General features: G+C 39.7%; 1 protein-coding gene across 7 annotated transcripts in view; it reads right to left on the bottom strand.

Moving 5' to 3' along the window:
• The window catches only part of ELMO1 (engulfment and cell motility 1), a 568,419-nt gene that overhangs the window by 117,223 nt on the left and 430,898 nt on the right, over positions 1 to 20,298 (bottom strand). The window contains exon 1 of one of the 7 annotated variants that reach the window (XM_077491657.1): positions 1,384 to 1,831. The exons of 4 other annotated variants lie outside the window; for them this stretch is intronic. The gene's annotated coding sequence lies outside the window, so the exon portion shown is untranslated. Of the gene's footprint in view, positions 1 to 171; positions 193 to 1,383; positions 1,832 to 20,298 lie in introns of those variants that run through there. 2 more of the 7 variants (XM_077491656.1, XM_077491658.1) reach the window with 2 other exon arrangements.

Raw genomic sequence — 20,298 nt, 5'->3', positions numbered from 1 at the left:
TCAAAGAGTAAAATACAAAGAAAGCAACATCAACACACATGCAATACCCTAGAGATCTGAGAGGGCTCTCATCAAAAACTGAAGGATGCTTCAAAACAAGGAGAAAAGCCACAAAGTAATAATCTACTTACTCATCTGAACAGAACTCCCATCATGCAAATCGCTGCTTACCTGCTATCTCACTTTTGGATAGCTATAATTAAGCCATCATTAGGTGCCATTACACAAAAATACAGTTGAATATTATTCATAATTGCTTTCAGGAAAATGCACTTCTAAGGCACAGTAGCATTTGTTCAACGTGCATCACGTATCCCACTAGCCAGATTTCAGTTAAAACTATGAGGACACCACGAAAGGCTTGTTGTGGACCGATCTGCCTGTCATCAGGGGTTAACAAATCCAGCAGAGGGAAAGGAGGAAGATAAAGGAACATCAGCCTGAAATGATCCAATAACAATGCACTGACTCTGCTTTACTGACAAGACAAAGAAGTGTCTGCTTTGCATAGCTGCTTCCAGTGTAGCGAAGCACCGGGGGTATAAACAAGGTAACTCTAAATACAATGTGACATGCCCACTGATGAGGCTTTATTCTTCTTAGTTACTTGACTCATATCATAAGCAAATGCAGCTTATAGAATCAAAATAGCAACTGCCAAGTCTGACATTAAAAAACGCTCTTCGCTTTGAAAAAAAGTGCTACTGATATCATACCAATGCTAAACATTGCTTATACTTCGTAATGAATTGTTTCTGCAGCATTTGAATGAGATTTCATTGGCTGCTGTGTTTATTTAGGAAGGTAGCGTAAGTGAAATAACACAGAGTAATGAATCACAGAGTAATGAATCAAATTCACCTTTTAGCAAGTCAGAATAAAAGGATCAATGCCTATCGGTTGCTATATAATACTGCAGTTTCGAAAATTGTCTTGCATGTCGCTCAGAATTTTGATATACACAGATCACGTCAAAATACAGAACTCACAAGTCACACAAGCAAAACTCAGAAGTCGTATAAAAGTTACCCTGAACCTTTTCAATCACAAATTGAAAAGTCGTAGCTTGGAAAAAAGAGATGTTGCTATTACAGAACAAACTCATATAAAAGTCACACAAATGACTATATAATAGGAAAGCATAATGGTATATAAAAAGTCACACAAATGACTATATAATAGGAAAGCATAATGATATATAAAAGTCACACAAATATATATATATATATATATATATATATAATAATAATATTATAATATTATATTATATATATATATATAAATACTATGTAGTAGGAATGCATAATGGTAGTTTATACAAACAAAAGCCAAACAATGCATTTTGCTTCAATCATGGATTTGCAAATAGAAATATCTGTTTACCTAGCAGTCAGTTGTGTTGTACTTACACATGTCCCACTGATCCATTGTGCTGTGCTACAGGATCCGTCCTTCTAGTAATAATTTATTCCCATCGGAAGTGCCGCGACCGCGATAAAAACCACTTTGATGACAACGGTGTAAAGGAAGTTTGTATCATAGGAGGCTTCCACTTTATCTATACCTATGCCCACTGTACAGTTCCAGTACAAAAAGATAAGCGTGTAGCTGTGCTTATGTTTGTGCTGCTGGACCAGCTGTGATCTGATAGGCAGAGGCACGCTTACACGGGCCAATCACAGCCAATTTCCATTCCAGGGAAATTCCTGCCTATTTGTTTAGAGCCTCAGAGACGTTTTCCTCAGTATAATAAAAAAACACACAGTTCTCTTCCAGGTTCATACTGAACTAAAATTACATTTTGCGTCTCTGCCGTTCTGCTCTTCCTCCCACCCCCCCTGGATGACATACATCAGCTTAGAAAGAGAGAGTTCAAATTCATTCCCAGCTTTCACCTTGTTGGGGAGAGGGGAAGAAAAGGGAGCGTCTGGGCTCAATAATTACTTATTCTGTCACCATGGAAACAGACAGGATGTAGTGAGCTAGATTTGTATAGAACATCTGCTGCCAGATTCATAATCAACTACAATCTCATCTTTCCCCTCCCTCATTACTTAAATTTGATGTGGCAACTCGCTTTTTTTTTTTCTTCTAACGTCTAGCAGCCTCCGAATCAAGCAGAACACTTCTGACACAACCTGGGTGTCCCAATACTGAAAGCCACCTACTGTGATATAGCAATATAGTCACATATCAATGCAAAGTGGTCACATAATGCACAATACTAAAATAAAAAAATATCACTCAATTCATAATCATTATAATCCAATTTGATGAAAATAAAAATATTTTTTTCAAACAGGTTTATGTAAAATTGAAAATGAAAAAAGTGAAAACTGAAAAAAAAATTGCAAATTAATAACGAAAGTTAAAATTGTCACTATACTGTACCTACACAATCCTTATCTACAGTTATCAGCTAGCTGTTTTTCTTCCATTGCAAAAAAAAAAAGCAAAAGTCATACAAAAAGGTGCTTCATTCTCACTATACATTTGTTTTTAATGGGTTTTTTCTTTTCATTTTATTTTTTACTATAGTTATTAATCCAATATTCTGCAACGTCTTCCCTTTTACAATACTGAATTACCCATTCATCTATAGAGAACAAAAATGGCAAAAAGAAAAAAAAATATCAACAAAACACTAGAACAATGAATAGCACGCCATGCTTTTAGTTTTAAATACTGGAAAAAATCCACAGGAATGCAACATGCTGTAAACAAAATGAACAGCAGAGCAAGGAAAAAAAAATAAAAGCCCCAACACATAACCATTTGTGCCTAGTAGTGATTCTGAAAATACCATTTTTCCATGTCAATTGTTAGTATTATTCTAACCTAGATTATTTTGCATGTTATAGTAGCCACATTATTATTATTATTATTATTATTATACACGATTTATATAGTGCCAGCAGTTTACGCAACGCTTTACAAGGAACAGGAGGGCCCTGCTCGTAGAGCTTAAATTCTAAAGGGAGGGGGTGGTGGTACAAAAGGTAATAGCTGCAGAGAATGATTTGATGGGGGGGTCTATCTATTTCAAAGGATTATTCTTATTTCTATTACATCTATTTCAAAGGATTTTGCTTACATTAGGCTGGGTGGAAAATACTACTTGGTAGCCTCAACCATTAACTGTCCACATTGTTCCCTTCTTCCCATCATCACCTCAACATCCATTTGTACAATCTCCATCAACCTGTCAGTCCTTCAAGCAGTATTAGACCCAAAACCAAAAATGTATAAAAATTGCAGCTTACCAATCATCAAATCATCTGATGTGGTGGCTGCATTTTTTTTCTTTTATTTGGCTTTTCCCTCTGTTTTCACCTCCTGTATTAGTGAGACACTACTCTGGATGAATGAACACAGGAGCACAACAGATAGCATTTTTAAACACGGGTAGTGTTAAATGTATTAGCAGATTTAGATGCACCAACGAATTGAAGCTCACACTTTATAATCAGCTACAGCAAACATTTTTTTTCTCCTTTTGAAACAAAGGTTTTATAAAACTGATCATTTAAAATTAACTCTGCCAAGTGTGTAAAGTGTTTTTTCTCATCCATCCAGAATCTGATCAATTCTGCTGGACAGCTTGAGCTTGTGAAAAATAACAGATTTACTGGCTAGATCACCGGATGAAAATACAAAGAAAGAAAGCCAACAAAGGAAACTAATATAGCCATCACATCTAAGTATTGGTAAGCTTCAATATAATATATGTTTGTTTTTGGATTTTATACTGCTTTAACTCTATTTCCAAAGAGGTACCCATTAAAACATTAACAAGATTACAAGAAACAAAGGCTGTCTGCATACATGAAAAGGCAAGATTGGATTAAGATCTCATTGCCCATGGCTACCTTCAAACCCTAAAAAATCAAGAGAAATTCTGGGAAATATCGTACAGTTGCATGGGACAATTTTGGCCGACAACTATTCTTTTTCACTAAGGTAAGTTAGTGCGGATGGTGTCTTAGATATACTTTGCTTTTTTCTCCACAGGGATAAACATTTATGTTTAGACAATCCATTCATTACATGTTTATTCACAAGTTGTTGACTTGTAGACTTACATTATGCCTTTGTGTTCATTATGTAATGTCTATGAACATCTTAAAAGAAACCTGTGAAAACAGAAAGGTGGGAGCAGCTATTGATGCATTAAAGAGAGCCTGTCATTAACTTAGACAACTGCAGGTATAAAAAAAAGTTAAAAGAAAAAAAAAAAAAACAATTTTAAGTATAAAAAGCATAAAACGTATATAGAACGTATTTTAAATCCTTACTTAGAGCCTCTTTCCTAACTAAAACAATTTTTTTATTGACTTGCAATGTGCTTTTGAACTTGAATTTGACTACTCCAAGACGAGTTGATTCCTGAGCTCAGCGCACTCCCTTCTTGCATGTCATAGCTCTAGCCTCTTCTAGGAGTGTCCAATTACTCTATGTACCGGCCAAGCTCTTCCACCCCTCCTCTCACCTCCCTACACAGCCTTTATGCAGCAACTGGAGGAGCAAAGGGAAATACTATGCACCTGGGGTCTCCAAAATTTCTAAACAAAGGGCCAGTTTATTATCCTATACATATAACCTCATGAGAAGATTGTTGTTGAAATGAATGACCTGGTTTTAACATTACAGGCATCAAGGCTGTCATACTGGCTCTAGTTTTACTGCTTAGTGAGCCATTAGACCTGGAACGAATGGTGCCAAGGAAGTCTAAAATCCAGTCCCACATGCTTATTCTGGGCCACTAAAATCACTAGTTAGCGGTGAACTAATAAGGAAGACACACTTGCAGCTTTGAAACAAAGCAACAATGGCAGTATCTCACATAAGTGAGTACACCCCTCCATGTTTTTGTAAATATTTTATTTTATCTTTTCATGTGACAACACTGAAGAAATTACACTTTGCTACAATGTAAATTAGTGAGTGTACAGCTTGTAAAACCGTGTAAATTTGCTGTCCCCTCAAAATAACTCAACACACAGCCGTTAATGTCTAAAACGCTGGCAACAAAAGTGAGTACACCCCTAAGTGAAAATTTCCAAATTGCTCCCCATTTAGGTGTGAATGGGGAGCAGGTGTGTTCAATTTGGCGTTATCACTCTCTCTCTCTCTTACTGGTCACTGGAAGTTCAACATGGCACCTCATGGCAAAGAACTCTCTGAGGATCTGAAAAAAAGAATTGTTGCTCTACATAAAGATGGCATAGGCTATAAGAAGATTGCCAAGACCCTGAAACTGAGCTGCAGCACAGTGGCCAAACAGGACAGGTTCCACTCAGAACAGGCCTCGCTATGGTTGACCAAAGAAGTTGTGTGCACGTGCTCAGCGTCATATCCAGAGGTTGTCTTTGGGAAATAGACATATGAGTGCTGCCAGCGTTGCTGCAGAGGTTGATGGGGTGGGGGGTCAGCCTGTCAGTGCTTAAACCATACGCCGCACACTGCATCAAATTTATCTGTATGGCTGTTGTCCCATAACAAAGTCTTTTCTAAAGATGATGCACAAGAAAGCCCACAAACTGTTTGCTGAAGACAAGCAGACTAAAGACATGGATTAATGGAACCATGTCCTGTGGTCTGAAGAGACCAAAATAAACGTATTTGGTTCAGATGTTGTCAAGCGTGTGTGGTGGCAACCAGGTGAGGAGTACAAAGACAAGTGTGTCTTGCCTACAGTCAAGTATGGAGATGGGAGTGTCATGGTCTGGGGCTGCATGAGTGCTGCCGGCACTGTGGAGCTACAGTTCATTGAGGGAACCATGAATGCCAATATGCACTGTGACATACTGAAGGAGAGCAGGATTCCCTCCCTTCAAGGACTGCCACAGGGCAGTATTCCAACATGATAATGACTCCAAACACACCTCCAAGAAGACCACTGCCTTGCAAAAAAAGTTGAGGGTAGAGGTGATGGATTGGCCAAGCATGTCTCTAGAACTAACCCTATTGAGCATCTGTGGGGCATCCTCAAACGGAAGGTGGAGGTATGCAAGGTCTCTAACATTCACCTGCTCTGTGATGTCGTCATGGAAGAGGACTCCAGTGGCAACCTGTAAAGCTCTGGTGAACTTCATGCCTAAGAGGGTTAAGGCAGTGCTGGAAAATAATGGTGGCCACACAAAATATTGACACTTTGGGCCCAATTTGAACATTTTCACTTAGGGGTGTACTCACTTTTGTTCCCAGCGGTTTAGACATTAATGGCTGTGTGTTGAGTTATTTTGAGGGGACAGCAAATTTACACTGTTATACAAAGCTGTACATTCACTGCTTTACATTGTAGAAAAGTGTAATTTCTTCAGTGTTGTCACATGAAAAGATATAAAATATTTACAAAAATGTGAGGGGTGTACTCACTTATGTGTGATACTGTATATAATCATCACAGATTCCTGAAATTTGGAAAATTTTAATTTGGAGAAAAGAGCAAATGGAGAGAATAATAATAGTAGAGGGTATAGTAGGAGACAGCCAAAGAACATTGTAGATTATGATGGGCTGGGTAACTTCTTCTAGAAGTCAGAGGACTCAAATCACATGGAATAACTACTCACCTCATATTGTTCTATAAGCATATGCTATTAATATCACCAAATGAGCATGTTTTTGCATTCTACAGACACCCCCAGGTAGGATCTGGTATGGAAGAGATGCAGTAGGCCCATTAGACCACCCAGACTATGGAAATACCATTAACAGTGCTTTCCCTTTAATGTTACAAGTGTCACATAGGTAGTCATGATGTAGTGTCTGATCCCGACATGTTTTGCTGATACTGGCTTCTTCACAGGATTAGCGAACCTAGTCAACAAACTATAACAAGAACAAAACATACTTACAAGATGGTCAATTAGGGATAAGGTACCAATATGTAAATATATACTATATGCTAAATTTATTGTCATTCACTCTGTCCATTCCAACTCAAGCTTACCCAATAAGCCACCAATGAATATCAATTTACCATCCACACCAAAGAGAGAAGGAGGCCACAGGAGAGACATAGACCAGGCTAAGATGGAAAATAATCACAGAATAAATGTAAAAAAAATATTAGCCTGATCTATGTGTGTCTCATGTGGCCACACATCGCCTCCTTCCCCATTTGGTGCAGACGGTAAATTGGTGTGCATTGGTGGCTTATGGGTAAGCTTGGGTTAGAATGGACAGAGTGAATGACAAATGACAATACATTTAGCATAAAGTATGTATTTACATATTGGTACTTCATCGCTAACTGACTATGTTGTTTGTATGTATGTTTTTGTTCTTGTTATAGTTTGTTGATTAGTAGTGGTCTGCTAAATACCTGAAGAAGCCAGTATCAGCGAAACATGTTGGGATCAGACACTACACCCTGACCACCTATGTGACACTTTTCTATGACAACAGAACCAGTATATGTGAACAATGGTTTATTTACAATATTTTTTAACAGTTATTGAATACAATTTTGTAAGTTTTATATTTAACTTGTCTCTTTACTGTTTTAGGCACCGTTATAATCCAACCAAATACCTTTGTCCTCCATATAATATTTTTAATATTTTACATGTTGTGTTATATCCATTGTAACTGTGAAATTATAAAAAGTGTTTCTTAATTTTTATATTTTTAAATGCCCTTTTTTTAAACTTTAAGGCTTGATGTAAGCCAAATAGGTTTGAAAATGTATTGCTCCTAGCAATTGCATTATCTGATGCCAACATTCTTTCCAATTAAATTGTTAATACAGTATTCACCACCTTCTTACTTCCTCATGTTTTTACAGATTTTAAAGAAATAATTGGACCTAATGTTTAAAGCAGAACTTCAGCCAAGACTTTTTTTGTTTTTTTTCAGTTTGCTTAGTGTGAGGAGGGATTGGAACCTCCTCCTAGTTTTTATTGTGTGGTCCCTAAGAGGGCAATTCTTGTCTCTTCAGCTCAGAAGGGAATGCTAATTTATTGGGACCACTTGGCAGTAAAAACTTAGGCCGCGTACACACGGGCGGACTGTCTGACGGACTTGGTCCGCTGAAACGTGTTTCAGCGGACAATCCGCTCGTGTGTGGGCTTCAGCGGACTTTTTCAGCGGACAGTCTGGTGGACTAAGTCTTTCGGAATTTCCGTAATATTGTCCGTCCAAACTTGGTTTCAGCGGACAGTCCGCTCGTGAGTAAGCTAGTTCGACGGACTAAGTATGGCGCATGCTCAGAAAGGATTTACACGGCCGAAGGTTGCATTGCAGTGTATTGGACGTCGAATTTCTAGTCCCGTCGTACGTGCCGTACACGTCATCGCGCAAGCTTTCAGCGGACTGTCTGTTCGTCGTGTGTGGTCAAGTCCGTTCATTCAAAAGTAGGACGGACTGTCTGTCGGATTGTCTGATGGACTTAGTTGGACGGATAGTCCGCCCGTGTGTACGTGGCCTTAGAGGTTCTTGGCTAGCCAAACTGTACTGGAGAAAAGGTCTTGGCTAGAGTTCTAAATAGTTGCTTAGCTTTGCCAGTAAACCAACCTTTGCAAAGCTAATATTTTCACCTGGGGCTCAGATACACCAGTATATCTACTAATAACTTTTTTCAAGCAGCATCAATAAAAGTTAAACAATTTTACGTGGTGGGAGCTACTTGTTGGCACTATTAAAAAACAGCAGATCAATTGGGTTTGGAGTAGGGAAAACCTTGTTGATTAACAAGGGCACTTGGTCAGGTTTGAAACCATGAAAATGGAACTCTCACAATGTCAGCAAAATAGGATGTATCATGAAACAGAAAAATACATTAACACTTTCCATAAAACTCATAAATGGCCAACCCTGCCATTTTTGGCATCTGCCTATTCATATTCCACTTGAACTTGAGTGGATAAGTTACATAGTTAGTAAGGTTGAATAAAGACACCAGTCCATCCAGTTCAACCTGAGTGAGTGTCTACAATTGTCCCTATCCCTGTAAATTGCACACTAACATTGGTCTCTACCCTCAAGGAGCCCACAATCCAAGGTCCCCATTCATATACTAGGGCCAATTTTGGACAGAAGCCAATTAACCTACCTGCATGTCTTTGGAGTGTGGGAGGAAACCGGAGTACCCGGAGGAAACCCACGCAGGCACAGGGAGAACATGCGAACTCCAGGTAGGTAGTGTCGTGGTTGGGATGTTAGGTAAATGTTAGGCACATTTTAAGGTGATTTGGTTAACGCATGCAGGGTATACCAAACATTGAGGATACTTCGGTACACAAGAAGGTTAAAAAAAAAACAAAAAACTCTTTCTGTCCCCATTTTCACTGCATTACATTATAGCCATCGTGCATTTTGAGTGTCAGATCTTTTTTTTTTTTAGATCTACAGTAAGTACTGCAATGTTAAATCTGAATACAAGGATACAAAAACACTTAGCACATTTGTTGACATGTTATCAACTATTTGATAATGTGCGAGATGTTTAACACCTCTCTGAAGATAGTTTCAAAGGCATTAACAGCAAAGCCATATACTATAAATCAGTCATAATGTGCACCAGCTTTTATAGCACAAAAGTACAAATATTCTCACGCATTTCTAAGGGCATAGTATGCACAATACTTCTCATAAACAAAATCATTTCATACTGCTGTAGGGACAAAACCATAGCAGTGCATTGCAAAGAAAAAGAAAATGGCTTATGAAAGATTTTTTTAATTTAGGAAGGTTAACCATCCTACATACTGTAGATTGGTTTTTATGATTTTAGCACTGAAAAGTACAAAAAAGTGCAGATGATAAATTAAAATTGAACATTTGTACTGCATGCAATGAATTTGTTGGGTAGGGGCAATTTACTAAGCAGATAGCTCATGCTATTCTTTCAGCAGGTTAAGGAAGGTAAGTAAAAGCATCGCAAAAATTAAAACTTTTTAACCACTTGCCGCCCGCCATATAGCAAAATGACGGTGGTAAAGTGGTTTTAATATCTTGACCGGACGTCATATGACTTGATCAGGAATATTAAGCTGCTGTGCTCCCCTGGTGGCGTGCATTGCGGTGATCGTTGCTGCGGAGCGTCAGTCTGACACACCGCAACTACGATCTCGGTAAAGAGTCTCCGACGGAGACTCTTTACCACGTGATCAGCCATGTCCAATCACGGCTGATCACAGTGTAAATAGGAAGAGCCGTTGATTGGCTTTTCCTCACTCGCATCTATCAGACGCGAGTAGAGGAGAGCCGATCGGCTGCTCCTCTGAAGGGGGGAGGGGTCTGTGCTGATCGATTATCAGCTCAGCCCCCCCCCCCCCCCCCGAGGATGCTCACACTGGACCACCAGGGATGCCCAGCACCAGGTATACCACCCTAGACCACCAGAGATGCCAGTCAGTGCCCACAATGGATGCCAATCAGTGTCCACAATGGATGTCAATCAGTGCCCACAATGGGCATCACTGATTGGCATCCATTGTTTGGCACCGATTGGCATCCATCAGTACAATACAATGCCGCCTATCAGTGCCCACCTGTGCCACCTATCAGTGCCCATCTGTACCACCTATCATTGCTCATCAGTGCCCATCCATGCTCATCCGTGCCACCTATCCATGCCCATCTGTGCCGCCTATCCATGCCCATCCTTCCCGCCTATCCATGCCAATCTGTGCCAGCTATCAGTGCCAATTTGTGCCACCTATCAGTGCCCATCCGTGTCGCCCATCAGTGCCACCTATCAGTGCCCATCAATGCCACCTCATCAGTGCCACTTCATTGGTACTACCTCATCGGTGCCCATCAGTGCTGCCTTATCAGTGCCCGTCAGTGCAGCCCTATCAGTGCCCATCAGTGAAGGAGAAAACATACTTATTTACAAAGTTTTGAAACTGAAACAAAAAAAAATATGTGTTTTCAAAATTTTTGGTCTTTTTTTATTTGTTTAGCAAAATATAAAAACTGTAGAGGTGATCAAATACCACCAAGAAAGTTCTATTTGTTGGAAAAAAATTATAAAAATGTCATTTGGGTACAGTGTAGCATGACTGTGCAATTGTCATTCAAAATGCGACAGCGCTGAAAGCTCAAAATTTGCCTGGTATTGAAGTGGTTAAACCAGTGTCATTTGAAATGTAATTATAATATCCTTCATGATAGAAGTTACCTTTCAGCATTCATGTGGGAACCATTTAATTGTATGGGGGTTTCTGGCCACCTCTCATGGCATGATGACAGAATGGGCTCCTAGCAATACCTAGGGTTCATGAGAACTGTCTGAGTTGCAACCAAGCCACATGTATGGTTCCACTGCTAACAGTGATTTCAATTTTAATTAGACCTAGATCATGAAAAACTATCATTACATGCTATATAACAGTGTTCATACTCACAAGGCCACTAAAGCATTTATTTGTATACAGTGAAATATACCTGGTTGATCCTGCCTTCAGCTGTCCCTTCCCTTTCTGTGTCCCCACTGCTGCAAAAAATTCTGTAGAGCCGCTAGTGTCGTCTTTTTACGCTCTTTTTTTTGCTCCTTTTTCCTATCTGTGCAGCCCATGTGACTATAAAGTCATACATGTGGGAGTATACACAGTGGTAAATCACACTTTCCTTCATGCTCCTCTTCCATGTCTTCTATTTCTAAACACTATGGGGGAGGGATATAGTATACAGATTTATTACATTCACTAGAAAACTCCCAAAAAAGCTTAGTTTTAAAATAAATCAGCATTAAATATATCTAATGTGATTGCTAATGGCTGAACAGTAAAAAAAGAGCCTTGGATGCAGATGCCAGCTGAGCAAAATGAAAGCAAATGTCAATCATCTCTGACTCCGCCTACACCATATTACAAAAAATACACATTTGATGTTCAAAAAAGGATTTGTAGGGAGCTGTAAAACAGTTATTTAAAGTGTTACTAAACCCACAAAAGTAAAATCAGTCTGTATATGCAGTAAAGCATGCATGTTATACTCACCGTGGTTAATCCTCTGCATTGTGTAAAAAGGCAGCTTGATCCTATATACATGATTTATAAAGCGCCAACGGTTTACGCAGTGCTTTACAATGTATAGGGGGGGGACAACACAATTACAGTACAATACAAAAGGTACAGGAGGGCCCTGCTCGTAGAGCTTACATTCTAAAGGGAGGGGGTGGTGGTACAAAAGGTAATTGCTGCAGAGAATGATTTGATGGGGGCGGCTCAGGGTCAGTTGTTAGGTGGGTGTGGAATAGGCTTCCCTGAATAAATGAGTTTTCAGGGATCTCCTAAAGGTGGACAGGGTAGGGGCTGATCGGACAGACTGGGGCAGGGAGTTCCAGAGGATGAGAGAGGCTCTGGAGAAGTCTTGAAGGCGAGCTTTAGAGGAGGTAACAAGGGAGATAGAAAGCAGGAGGTCCTGGGATCCTTCTCTTCTTCCACTGTCTCCAGAACATGAGCCAGTCATAAGACAGAGCCTTTGGCATCAGGCTGCACATGCGCAGTTTGGTGTGTATTGCTAGAGAGTTTTTTTTTCTTTCCTTTGGCGAGTACATGTGATCAGCACAGGGCCAATCAGCTCTTTCCAGACAGAGGGACAGGGGTCCTGAATCCTTATAGGACAGTCAGTGCAGTATGAAAACTCCTACAAGCTTTACCAGTAACTGAAAGAAGTCACAAGACTGCTTTATACTGCTGATGAAAAAAAAGGTATTTAGCAGTTTATATTTACTAAAATAATTGCATTTTCATGTTTTGTGTGCTATCGGAGACCAGATATTGTGACTATAGGCTCCTGGGTTTCGTAACACTTTAATATTTATAATATAAGTTGAATATTGAAACTGTTTTTTTAGTCATGTGATTGGCAGAACACCAATCAGGGCTGGCCAGACACTGACTTACCCTATAGAGAGCATACATCAGCAGAGTAATATAAGCTCCCCTCCAAAGATATTTTCCTGTAGATGCCAAAGAACAAGGCTTCCATATGACTACACAAGTATCACTTTAAGTATGTATACCTTATCCCTGCCCCTTATAAATTTATGCTGACTTTGAATGGTTCAAAACTCTGGCTGATATAATGGAAACAAGAACTTATTTTTTCATCAAACTATGAACTAAAATGACAATTTCAAAAAAAAAGAAAACATGTAAAATCCATTAAACAAATGTTCCGTCACAAACAGAGGTAAATGCCGCAGTTAATAAACCTATTGTTTCACTGTGCACACAGCTGATGCTAAAAAGCAAAAATAAATTGTGAAATTTGTCAATCAAAAAAAAAAAGGAATTAGTATAAATAAATCTTGCCTCATGACTGCTTGCTAAAACAATTAAACATCTTGGCTACCGTAACAGCTGTTTTAATCTCAGTGCTCCTAATTGCTGTGCTGTAATAATGTTTTTGGGTTACAATGTTCCGTGCTGTTAATATTTATGTCCTTCTTTCCATTTACATTGACTAGTCTATAAAAAAAAGCAAATGTACCTTATGCTTCATTTCATCTACCACTGTGGACTTGTGCAAGCATAGCCTTCAATTTGTACATGGCTTGCATTACATGTACAGTATCTCACAAAAGTGAGTACACCCCTCACATTTTTGAAAATATTTTATTATATCTTTTCATGTGACAACACTGAAGAAATGACACTTTGCTACAATGTAAAGTAGTGAGTGGACAGCTTGTATAACATTATAAATTTGCTGTCCCCTCAAAATAACTCAACACACAGCCAATAATGTCTAAACCGCTGGCAACAAAAGTGAGTACACCCCTAACTGAAAATGTCCAAATTGGGCCAAAAGTGTCAATATTTTGTGTGGCCACCATTATTTTCCAGTCTTAACCCTCTTGGGCATGGAGTTCACCAGAGCTTCACAGATAGACACTGGAGTCCTCTTCAACTCCTCCATGACGCCATCACGGAGCTGGTGGATGTAAGAGACCTTGCGCTCCTCCACCTTTCGTTTGAGGATGCCCCACAGATGCTCAATAGGGTTTAGATCTGGAGACATGCTTGGCCAGTCCATCACCTTTACCCACTTTTGTGAGATACTGTATTAATCACAGAGTCAGTGTTGTCCAGGAAGGGAAAATAAAACAACAGAGTGAAGTTTTGTGGGGGTCTACTGTAATAATTCTTATAGGGAATGTGTAATATTTAAAATTTTTGTTAAAGTCATTGTAGACTTTCAAATGTTTTCATTGTTATCACTAGGTATTAGTGTAGTCATATTCCCATGCTGTTTCTTTGCCTTACCTTGTAATGATAGGCTTAGATGTTGTGGATGCAGTTTGTGGCGGCATGGCTGATTGATTTCTCATGTATATGTATTACTACAACTATTATGTCCCTATTCGCCAAAAAGACAAGGCTATTTCCTGTTCCTTGTCACGCAGGGTCCAATGCATGCATTGCCATCCTTTCTGTGTCACATGGAAAATGTGGGTGTGCTCTCTGTGTGTCTGTGAATGCTCTACCTGTTTGTGTCAGTGTCAGATCTAATAGCTATTAGCTCTCACCTACAAAGCACTATATTGAGAGATTGTGGGATATGTAGCTTCTTACAGGAAATGCCAGTTGCACACTACAGACAGAGGTCATGCATTGACCTGTGCATTGTCATGCTGAATACCTCTGGTTTCTACACAAACTTAAACTGTTGACACAGGAATATGACTATTTACGCTACTATAGGCAACAGAGCAACAAATGGCACCATGAAACTACATAATCAATGCACATTCTATGGAGGTGAAACCCACGGTCGGGTAGAAAAGTGTCTACAATGCCTTTAGGATAAATGTAAAAGAAACAAGAAAAAATTGATCTTATCAAGACGAGTTTCATAAACCTTTCTTCTGTATATAAGTTTTAATTGAAAAATATAAAATGCAGTGCTATAAGAAGAAAAATGAATGTATGAAAATCCCAGACGTCACCTCATGGGATGAGTGCTAAATTAGTGACTACCAGCAGTATGCAAGTGCACAGCAAATATGCAAATACTTCTAAAGGAAGTTCCTGGAGTAATACCCCAGGGATAAGGAATGCACAGGTGTCTGCTGATTAGTGTGAACCAGCAACATAGAAGTCTGCAACACAGTTTATCAATATACAACAAATACTGCTGTGATGTGACCAAATAAGACAATCTTTGCACACAAACCAGCCAAAAAAATGATCTGTGAAGATCAATATGTGACAAATACTGCTACAATATAGCCAAGTAAAAAAAAAAGTCTTCGTGAAAAGAAATCAAACAAGGACAGTCTGTGAAAAACAAATCACTGTAGCTTGAAGCTCCTCCCTCAGATCTTATATGATCCTATTACAAGGAAAATAGGGGTGACGCTTCTTCAGAAGTGATGATAAATGAAACCATGTGGGTGCGATAACAAACAGATTGAATACACTTACCACAGATGGTGGACACACACGCCATATAGGGGTGGGTCAAACGAGCCTTTGAGTCATCCACTCCAGTGAATGGGTCAAACGAGCCTTTGAGTCATCCACTCCAGTGAATGGGTCAAACGAGCCTTTGAGTCATCCACTCCAGTGGATCTTAACTGGGAAATGATGGTGTGATGGTATACCTTGGCCACATCTCGAAACACAACCAGCACCTGAAATCCTGGCAGGTGAACGTGCCTGCATAAAAAGGTGATCACCAGCTGGAACGATCTGCGGTACTCCCAATAGCATCCAGTCAGAGTTATGAAATCATAAAAAAATAGAAAAAAAGGGCCCCCACAAAGTGCATGAATCCAAATAAAAAAGTTATGGTTTTAATAAAAATTAGATAAAAATGTACAGTCATCAATCGTGATGGGTACATGAAGTGATCACATAAAAAAAGCATGGTAACAAAAGTACAAAAGGCTAGCAACCCGACATGTTTCGGACAAAAGTCCATCTACTGGGGCATAGGTTATATCATGCCACGTGACCGGCTGTGTCCAATCACAGCCAGTCACAGAATGTAAACAAACCACGGTAACAAGATGTTACCGGGTTCTCCTCCTAACACATCGATCATGGGTGAGAAGGAGATTGCGGTAACATATCGTTACCGCTTACAGTACATACCAACACACACTGATTGCCCCCTCCCCCCCCCAATAAAGAGTACCTGTCATCACCCATAAAAGTACCTGTCACCACTCATCAAAGTACCTGAGTACCTGTCACAGCCCATCTGAGTACCCGTCACAGCCCATCTGAGTACCCGAGTACCAGTCACAGCCCATCTGAGTACCCAAGTACCTGTCACAGTCCATCTGAATACCCAAGTACCTGTCACAGTATATCTGAGTACCCGAGTATCTGTCACAGCCCATATGATTACCTGAGTACCTGTTGCAGCCCATCTTAGTACCTGTCACATTATATCTGAGTACCTGTCACAGCCCATCTGAGTAACTGAGTACCTGTCACAGCCCATCTGAGTAACTGAGTACCTGTCACAGTTCATCTGAGTACCTGTCACCGTCCATCTGAGTACCCGAGTAGCTGTCACAGTTCATCTGAATACCCGAGTACCTGTCACAGTCCATCTGAGGGCCCGAGTACCAGTCACAGTTGATCTAAGTAGCCAAGTACCTGTCACAGTTGATCTGAGTAGCCAAGTACCTGTCACAGTCCATCTGAGTACCCGAGTACCTGTCACAGTTCATCTGAGTACACGAGTACCTGAGTACCTGTAACAGCGCATCTGAGCACCTGTCACAGCCCATCTGAGTACCCGTCACAGCCCATCTGAGTCTCCGAGTACCAGTCACAGCCCATCTGAGTACCCAAGTACCTGTCACAGTCCATCTGAATACCCAAGTACCTGTCACAGTATATCTGAGTACCCGAGTATCTGTCACAGCCCATATGATTACCTGAGTACCTGTTGCAGCCCATCTTAGTACCTGTCACAGTATATCTGAGTACCTGTCACAGCCCATCTGAGTAACTGAGTACCTGTCACCATCCATCTGAGTACCCGAGTAGCTGTCACAGTTCATCTGAATACCCGAGTAGCTGTCACAGTTCATCTGAATACCCGAGTACCTGTCACCAGGCCATCAGAGTACCCGAGTACCTGTCCCGGCCCATGAGAGTACCCGAGTACCTGTCACGGCACATCAGAGTACCCGAGTACCTATCTGCAGCCCATGCCTCATAGAATATACATTGGGGTGTTTGCTTTCCAAAATGGGGACATTTTTTAGGTAATTCCATTGTCCTGGTGCCCAGGGCCTTCAAAAGTGTAATAGGTCATTAGGAAATTAGAAGTGTAATTTATGCTCCTAGAACGCCTGATGATGCTCCATGCATGTTGGGGCTCTGTATGTGGCCACGCTGTGTAAAAGTCTCACACATGTGGTATCGCCATACTCAGGAGGAGTAGCAGAATGTATTTTGAGGTGTAATTTTTGATAAATACATGCTTTGAGTTAGAAATATGTTAGAAACTGACCACTTTGTGTAAAAAAAAAAAATACATTTTAATTTTCTTTCCACGTTTTCTGAAGACTTGTGGAAAAAAATGAACCATTCAAAAGACTCACTATGCCTCATAGAATAGACGCTGGTGTGTCTTCTTTCCAAAACTGGGTCATTTTGTGGTTAATTCTACTGTCCTGGGGCTCCAGGGCCTCCATAAATGTAATAGGTGGTTAGGAAATTAGAGGTGTCATTTATGCTCCTAGAACCCCTGATAGTGCTCCCTGTATGTTGGACCTCTCTGTGTTGCCAGGCTGTGTAAAAGTCACACACATGTGGTATTGCCATACTCAGGAGGAATAGAAGAATGTATTTTGGGGCATAATTGGAAGTATGCATAAGCTGTGTGTGAGAAATAACTTGTTATTATGACAATTTTGTAAAAAAAAAAAAAAAAAATCTTAATTTTTCCAAGAATTGTGGGAAAAAATTACAACTTCAAAAAACTCACCATGACTCTTGCTAAATAACTTTGACTGTCTACTTTTCAAAAAGGGGTAATTTGGGGGATATTTGTACTTTCCTGACATTTCAGGGCCTCAAGAAATGAGATGGGCCATCAGTGCATCAGGTGTGATCAATTATCAATGATTTGCACCACAGCTTGTAGACTCTATAACTTTCACAAAGACCAAATAATATCCACTAATTTGGGTTATTTTACCAAAGAGATGTAGCTGTATAAATTTTGGCCCAAATTTATGAACATAAATTACTTATTTGCAAAATGTTATCATAGAAACTAAAAAAAAAGTGTTTCTTTTCAAAATTTTCGCACTTTTTTCACTTAGGTCGTAAAAAATTAAAAATAAACTGTGGTGATTAAATACCACCAAACGAAAGCTCTATTTGTATGAAAAAAATGATAAAAATTTTGTTTGGGTACAGTGTTACATGACTGAGTAATTGGAATTCAAAGTGTGAGAGCACCGAAAGCTAAAAATTGGTCTGGGAAGGAAGGGTGTATAAATGTCCTGTATTGAGATGGTTAATGAAACAGAAAAAAAAAAAATCTATGTATTCACATAATTTACAGTCAAAAACACAATACAAAATCAAACAAACACAATAACCTCACTGCTAAAACTCTGACTACAATAATAATGTAGAATAAAAAATGCTGAGAAACAGAATGGATAAGGGTAATAACTGTTGTTTTAGAGTGCGGAGACAGAAGAGAGAAGTACAAGATAAGAAACTTACAAGCACACAAATCAAAAATATTACTAGCTTTGTGAATAATAAACGCAAGGACATCACAAGGGACTGTCACTGCATATCAGGCACAGCTGGTAACTATTCAAATATGTATATTGAATGCAGATAGATTAAATAAATGTGCATTGATTACAAGCATACATATGCATGTGGTATTAAAAAAAACAACATCAATGTCATACACTAAAATTAGATCCAGTATGCCCAATAATTAAATGCAACATTTTGAATATAACCTCATATACATATATAAGTATTGCAGTTATTTTGTGTGTTGTTAAAGGGACTGAATTACTTTCTGTGCCTGTAATCTAACAATTTTTGTACTTATACAAAATCATTTTTTATAAGCCCACTGAGGGACACAGGAATTCTTAAAGAGTTTGGTTTACTGCTGCCTGCAGGAGGTTGGGACACTGACAAAAAAAGAGAGCAGAGCTCCACATTGGCACCTTTCAGGGGGGAGTGGGGGTGGATCCTTGTCAGAACCCGGTACCCGCTCCTACTTAAGGGTAAGAACGCTGCAATCGTTGTGCTGCAATCTACAAAACTTCAGCCCCTCCTACTTCCCCCCGCTGCCTTCTGGGAGACACACAGGTCCCAGAAGACAGCGGGACCATTCAGAAAGTGCAGAGTGACTTGCGCATGCACAGTAGTAAAGATGCCAGTGCCTGCGCCCAGGGCCGATGAACAGATTGGGTTGGGGTGACGACATTGCGGCCTCCCTGGACAGGTAAGTGTCCTTATATTAAAAGTAATCAGCTATAGTATTTGTGGCTGCTGACATTTTTTATTTTTTTTCCCCAGGCTGGAACTCCTCTTTAAGCTAGCCCCTGTATAACCTCCGCCCAAAGCTTTATGCTTCAGTTTTGTGAGCAAGCAGTACAAGAGCAAATAAAACTGAGGGACCAGACCTGTGTTTATTGATGGACTTCAAGAATAAGATTTTACTTCATAGCCAGTATGAAATCCAACAAATCTGGAGAGCATACTATAATGCCGCATACACGCGATCGGAATTTCGGACAGCAAAAGACCGATGAGAGCTTTTCATCGGAAATTGCGACCGTGTGTATGCTCCATCAGAATTCCCGCCAGCAAAAATTTGAGAGCATGTTCTCAATTTTTCCGACGGAAAAACTTTGTCGGAAATTCCGATCGTGTGTATGCAATTCTGAAGCGCCAAAATTCTGATCGTGTATACGCGGCATTAGAGTATTAGGAGAATCAACATCAAAATGGAAGCTAGATGAACAAGAGCAACTCAAATATGAAAGTTGCCATGATCAGGAGGAGGACACGGAGGATTTACCTGATGCTCCAAACCAAGACAGATTATCACTAAGAAAAACGCTACCTGAAGAAACAGCAAAAGTGGAGGACCAACCATCAACCAAAAATAGGTGGCACAAACATATTACCTGAATGGGAGAAAACCAGACCAACAACTAATGTGGTCAACAAGAAACATTTTTCTTGGCCAAGATACAGAGAAAAAACAGATCCCTAAGGGAAAATTGAAACATATATTTTGTCCAATAAAAAAAAACACATATGGAAATAAGAAAGAACACTCTTAACCTGTTTGGTAGTATTTTTGTTAGGGTGGATGACTGGA

Source organism: Lithobates pipiens, unplaced genomic scaffold, assembly GCF_037356315.1.
Source record: "Lithobates pipiens isolate NorthernLeopardFrog02 unplaced genomic scaffold, aLitPip1_a1.2 Scaffold_19, whole genome shotgun sequence".
Classification (NCBI taxonomy): Eukaryota; Metazoa; Chordata; class Amphibia; order Anura; family Ranidae; genus Lithobates; species Lithobates pipiens.
This window is presented reverse-complemented; position numbering and strand designations above follow the sequence as displayed.